The sequence below is a fragment of the Centropristis striata genome, chromosome 16, assembly GCF_030273125.1.
Source record: "Centropristis striata isolate RG_2023a ecotype Rhode Island chromosome 16, C.striata_1.0, whole genome shotgun sequence".
NCBI classification, from domain to species: domain Eukaryota; kingdom Metazoa; phylum Chordata; class Actinopteri; order Perciformes; family Serranidae; genus Centropristis; species Centropristis striata.
The window spans coordinates 6,622,168-6,628,615 of NC_081532.1; positions in this window are offsets into that span (position 1 = coordinate 6,622,168).

Below are 6,448 nucleotides of genomic sequence, written 5' to 3' on the forward strand. Positions count from 1 at the left end.
GGATGCTGTGTTAAAATAAAAACAGGATGCAATGATTAAACCCATATTTTATTCCCAATAGAACGTAAACAACATATCAGATGTTGAAACGGAGATATTTGACCATTTCATGGAAAATAAGAGCTAATTTTGAACACGTCTCAAAAGAGTGTGGGCAGGGGCAACAAAAGGCTGGAAAAGTAATTGGCACAAATCAAAAACAGCTGGACAACTAATTAGGTTAATTGGCAACAGGTCAGTAACATGACTGGGTATAAAAGGAACGTTTCAGCCTCTCAGATGGAAAGATGGGGAGGTGGTTCACCAATGTGTGACGAACTGCATCTAAATATTGTGGAACAAATTCAACATAAAATTGTGAAGACTTAGTAGATCTCAACTTCTACAGCCTATAACATCATCAAAAGATTCAGAGAATCAGGAGAAATCTCTGTGCACAAGGGACAAGGCCGCAAGTTCAAACTGGGTCAAGATATGGGTTTATGAGATTTGCAAATCATTGCATTCTGTTTTTATTTACATTTAACACAGCGTCCAAACTTTTTAGGAATTGGCGTTAAAAGTAAAAGTACAAATAATTGTTTATTTTCACGCACTGTTCAATTTTGAGTTTTTGGACTATTTTTCTTCCATGACATGTCTTCTTTCAGACTTATGGAAAGAAAACATCTAAAATACAAGTTCAGTTGATTATTTGGGAAACTCTATTTGCATCTGTAGATTTCTCTTACATTCACCAAAGGTAAGCATTAGCTAATGCCCCATTTTCATACTAAATTTGATACATTTTATTGTAATATTACATTTTAGAAAAATGTATTAATCAAAAAAACAATAATTGTCTTGTCGTTTATAATCAGCTGACGAAGTTTTATAGTGATATCTATTAGTTAAAACGTTATCTCTATGATCCTATTCACTTTTACGCTACAAGTCCCCATAAGCCATGGGTCTCAAACTTGCGGCCCGCGGGCCAATTGCGGCCCTCATGGCGATATTTTGTGGCCCCCACCTTGATATGAAAGTTTAATGTGAGTTTTATATGAATGGCACTTTACCGTGTTGTGTGTGGAAGGTCCCTTTAATTACTTTTTTTGTGGCAATTTTGTGTCTTTTTAAAAATAATTTTCTTTTTTAAAATTGTCTTTTTTTTGTAATTTTGTCTTTTTTTTTTTTTTGTGTCTTTTTGGTCATTTTGATACTGCCTCCAGCGGCCCCCAGGTAATTTGAGTTTGAGACCCCTGCCATAAGATGTGTCGCACCATAATGTATTCATATTTTAACTACTAAACTACTTATACTTCAGCACTATATATATTGGCTACTTGCTGCACATGTTCATGTTATAGCATATTCATTTCACAGTGTTCATACTGTCATTACTGTTCATATTTTATACAGCTCTCCTGTTCTTCTTAGACAGTTATATTCAGGGCCGGTTATTCCTACAGGCCACCAAGGCGGCTGCCTAGGGCGCCAAATTGGCAGGGGGCGCCCCCTTGTGGCGCCCTTAAGCATACATCTTTGTTTTAACAACATTGATTAACGAAACATTTTTTAAAAAGCATGGGCAATAAAACCCTCATTGAATTAAATGAACATGCCCCAACCCATATTTCGAATGAAAATGTAATATTATATTATATAAAATATGATACGTGCATGGGTGTCGTCACTCGTCATGACGATGCAGTAGCAAGTCACAAAACACTAGAACTAGATCACGCTAACGGTCGTAGAAGGTCAACTAGCAAAATGAAATGGTGAAATACCATACTACTTTACACTTTGATGGTGAAATACCATACTACTTTACACTTTGATGGTGAAATACCATATTACTTTAACCATTGATGGTGAAATACCATAGTACTTACATTTTTACATTTCTTTATTTTTTATATTTATTTTTATTGCGCAAAGGCGCAAAATCTCAATATCGCCTAGGGCAGCCAATAGCCTAGAACCGGCCCTGGTTATATTTATACATATCTGTGATAGTCTTATAATATGTTTGTCATATTATATGTGATTGAATTATTCTATTTTACAAGCTTTAGACTGTTAAAATACTCTGCTTTCAGGTTGTGTGGCTTTATTGCGTGCATCAAAGTCATTGTGGGTAAAAGCCTTTGTAACAACCCATTTGTGATTCTGATATTGCATATTCATATACCTCTGTAGACTGTTTAATGTTTTTAATATGACCACTATTCATATAGACTATGAAGTGTACTGCTTTTTGCACTTCTAGTTAGATGCTACATTGTATTTCATTGTGTCAGCAGTTGTACTTAAACTGAATCCAATGTCATTTAATTTAAAATAAGTGTTTCATTACACTGTATTAATGTAATATGTAGTGCTGGAAGAAGTATTCAGATCTCTAACTTCAGTAAAAGTACTAATACCACACTGTGAAATTACTCCACTACAACTAAAAGTCCTGCATTCAAAACTTACTGAAGCAAAAGTATCAGCATCAAAATGTACTTAAAGTATCAAAGTAAAAGTACTCATAATGCAGAATGGAGCCACTCAGATTGTTTTATATATTCTAAATATATTATTGGATTATTATTTTTGATTCATTTATGTAAGCAGCACTTTACTGTAGTCAAGGAAGGGCTCAATTTAACTACTTAATATACTGTTATGTGGTTTAATTTATAAAAATGCATAATCAGTAAAAATTGATCATGTTTTTCACGCTAAATCTCGACCCGAAAAGGAACTAAAGCTGTCAGCTAAATGTAGTGGAGTAAAAAGTACAATATATGTCCCTAAAATGTAGTTAAGTATAAAGTTACATAAATGGAAATCTAGTAAAGTACAAGTACGTCAAAATTGTTTTTAAGTAAATATACTTAAATACATTCAACCACTGGTAATATGTCATTTCTACCACACCTCTACTATGCAAATCAGGGAACGATATACCAAGATCATCTTCATGAATGTAATAATTACAAACAATGGGTGAAAATTTGGCTTAGGGTAGAAACAAAACATAACTGACAAACATATTTTTTTACAAAGACGATTTGAGTGTTTGTAACCAGTAAAAGATTAACTCCATGGAGTCTTTTTGGGATATTTTGTCCATTTCTGAATCCTTTTCATCCTGCCTGTATACACCACTTAAAAAAATGTTTAAATGCCATGTTGATATATTTTTTTTTCACCTATATGACCTAATAATTTTTTTATTCCGACTTTTTTTTTTTTATTCCGACTGGATCAACATTTTGAAGCAAAAAGAAACAAAGAAAACCAACATAAATGTGATCTTGTGATTGTGTGTGATCCTGTCATCCACACCTAGTTTTTATGGGACTCTATTTTATTTGTGTCTTGTGTGTTTAGCATAACAATTTTGGTCATTTCGTGTCTTTGTAAGTCTTTTTGTGCCCTTTTTTTGGTCATTTTGTGTCTTTTTTTTGGGTCATTTTGTGTCTTTTTTTTGGTCATTCTGTGTCTTTTTTTGGGTCATTTTGTGTCTTTTTTTTTGTCATTTTGTGTCTTTTCTTGGTCATTTTGTGTCTTTTCTTGGTCATTCTGTGTTTTTTTTTTCTTGTGTCTTTTAGTCATTTTGTGTCTTTTTTTAGTCATTTAGTCCAACATAAAATGTGATTTTGAATCTTTTTCTTACTTTCAAAACACTATCATGCTCCATAAAAAATTTTAAATATTGCAAATGTAAACAAAGGTTGCAAATATAACATGAGGGTTACATCCAGATCTATCATTTTATACTAAATATATTTGAGCTTGTCTCCAGTTGTACTTGGTATATCATCATCAAACTGAAACTGGCCTCATGGAGTTTACAGCCAGAACTTTAGAGGTAAATTTTCAGTAGGGCTCCACGCTGCTTTGTTTTCTAGCCTGGATGTGATGAAGAAGTCATGATTTGGAGCTTTTGGAGACTCCAGAGGATTAAATGCTTGAGGCCTTAGAACTTGCTGTCAGATCCCAGCTCACACCACTAGATGGGGCTGTTGGATGATGATGTGGATGCCCCCCCTGACATCCCAGGAATGTGATCGCTCTAAACACAAGATAAGCTTCATGCTTTGGATCTGAACTTCTGCAGGTCAAGTGCTGCTTTGACATAGAAATGCAACCCTTTGACCTCGCAACAAATCCTGACCAGTTTGGTACAAGACAGAGATTACTGAGCATGAGGTGTGAAACGAAGCAACTCAGGCCTGAATGTAATCCATCATTCGTCACATGAAATACATAGAACCAGCTCTGGTTCAGTGTGGTGGTGTCATGAACAAGTTTTGGCATGTGTCAAACAAAAGCCCATCACTGCTGTTATATTGACGTGACAGCACTTTTTCTGTTTGTCTGGCCCCGTAGTGAGCCTCCAGTGTGAGGTATTTCACACTATACTGACAATGACTTTGAACACGCATGACACATTTGCTTGAATTCAATATGAAACACCTGGATTTTTTTTTTAATTTGAAGGTTTCAATGACAATTAATAGAGATATAATAATGACATGGCCAAATACACGGTTGTCCTTTTTTTGTTTTCAGACACAATTCTCTGTTAATTATGGTTTCAATTTCATTATATGTTTGGAAGAGATTGATTGATAATGTTTTTTAGAAGATATACACTTTTTCGGTCATAATAAATCACATTGTCACAATCATTTCATTAAAAGAGGTTAAAAATATTTTATTCCAACTTTATGGGCGACTTTATATTTATCTCTATATCCATTCCGTCAATTTTATGTGAATAATCCGATATATCATTGTGCTCTGCAGGCTCATGTCATGCTCCCTCAACATTTTGTTAATATTTTACAACTCAGACAACATCACTTCACCACAAACTATCACTAAAGAGGAAGAAACGGAGGGTGGGGACAATTTAATTTCAACTAAGTGCAGTGAAGTAACACCTCTGCCAGTATTTCTAGTCTCTAACATCTGTTTAATGTTGCAATATCATGTGATTTGCAAAGCAAATGTCTGCACTGAAAGACAATTAAGAATGATCTAATCTAATCCAGTGTAATAAGCTTCAAACTGTGTCAGCTTTTTCCCTCCCCATTGATCCTTTATATCTATATATACTGTATATGAAGTCTATATTGAGTGAATGAAGCATAATCAACTTATCTTGCATTCAATATATTTTTTTACATTTCATGATTTGAAATGACAATGAAATGTAGTTCAAACTGAGCCATGACAATAGAGCCGGCTTTGGATGGGAGTCTGCTTTGCCTTGGCCAATGGGGGTCAAGTCATATGGCTTGGGTGTAGTAGCTGCGGGTGGGGGAGGGGTTGTTTTCTTTCAATATCTCCTTTGAGCCAATAAGCAAGAGTGGTACTGAATGAATCCAATTATCATCTACGAACTATCCCCTAGCAACACCTTGCACCGGGCTACTATGCACTTTCATCAAGCAGTTATATATACGAGTTCAAATGTAAACAATGAAATGGCTTCTTTATTCCTATACAAATGATCGATTTTCTACATAATTACATAATATTTATCTAACAATTGTGTTAAATTACAAATATAGTGTCTTGAAAGATAAATGAAACAGTTCCCTACTTTAAATTTTTTTATATATATATATATATATATATATATATATATATATATATATATGCACTGTATCTTCTTCATTGAGGCTAGACCTCATGATAAATACACATTTAAAAAAATATAGTAATTCAGTTTTCACTATCACAATGCAATGTTATGGACGCACCATTGCATCAAAAAATAAAATATTTTATATACAATATTCCTATAATTTTTTAAATTTGAAATTGAATTGAAGCCTTATATGCTGTATGATGCAATATATGGGTCAACTTGTTGCTTGTCATGGTGTGTGATGACCACAAAAACTTAATTGTTGACAAAGTACTGCACAATTTGTGAGAAAAAAATTTAATGTTTCAGGTAAAAATAGCCCATTAAGTTCAGTTTGTTTATTTATTTACGAACAAAAGCAAGAAAAGTTGCCCAGCTGTAAATGGAAATGGGTGGCAAGTGATAACATCAGATTTAAGGAAGAATATTAACAGACTAGCTTGAGGATGTGAGTAGTTTGTTTTATGCTTAAAACATCACTTCTTGAATTATAAAAACGCACTTACTGAACTGTACAATTAAAATAAAATAAAAAAAAGAATATTTTCTAATTTCTTCTAATTAGCTCCCTATTTATATGTGTGATTTTATGGACTGGACTCATTCATTTTCAAAATAATACCCCATTGTGTCCAACTCCAGCCTGGTAATAAAAGAACATTATGTCCTGAAATGATGCTACGGCCCCTTTAAGAAGACAAGCCCCATCCGCGTACAACTGTTTTATGCAAATATGACAAGCCGAACGTGCCGTCAGCCAATCAGAGGCGAGTTCGAACCGCGGGAGATCTAAATTTCGCGGGACGAAGT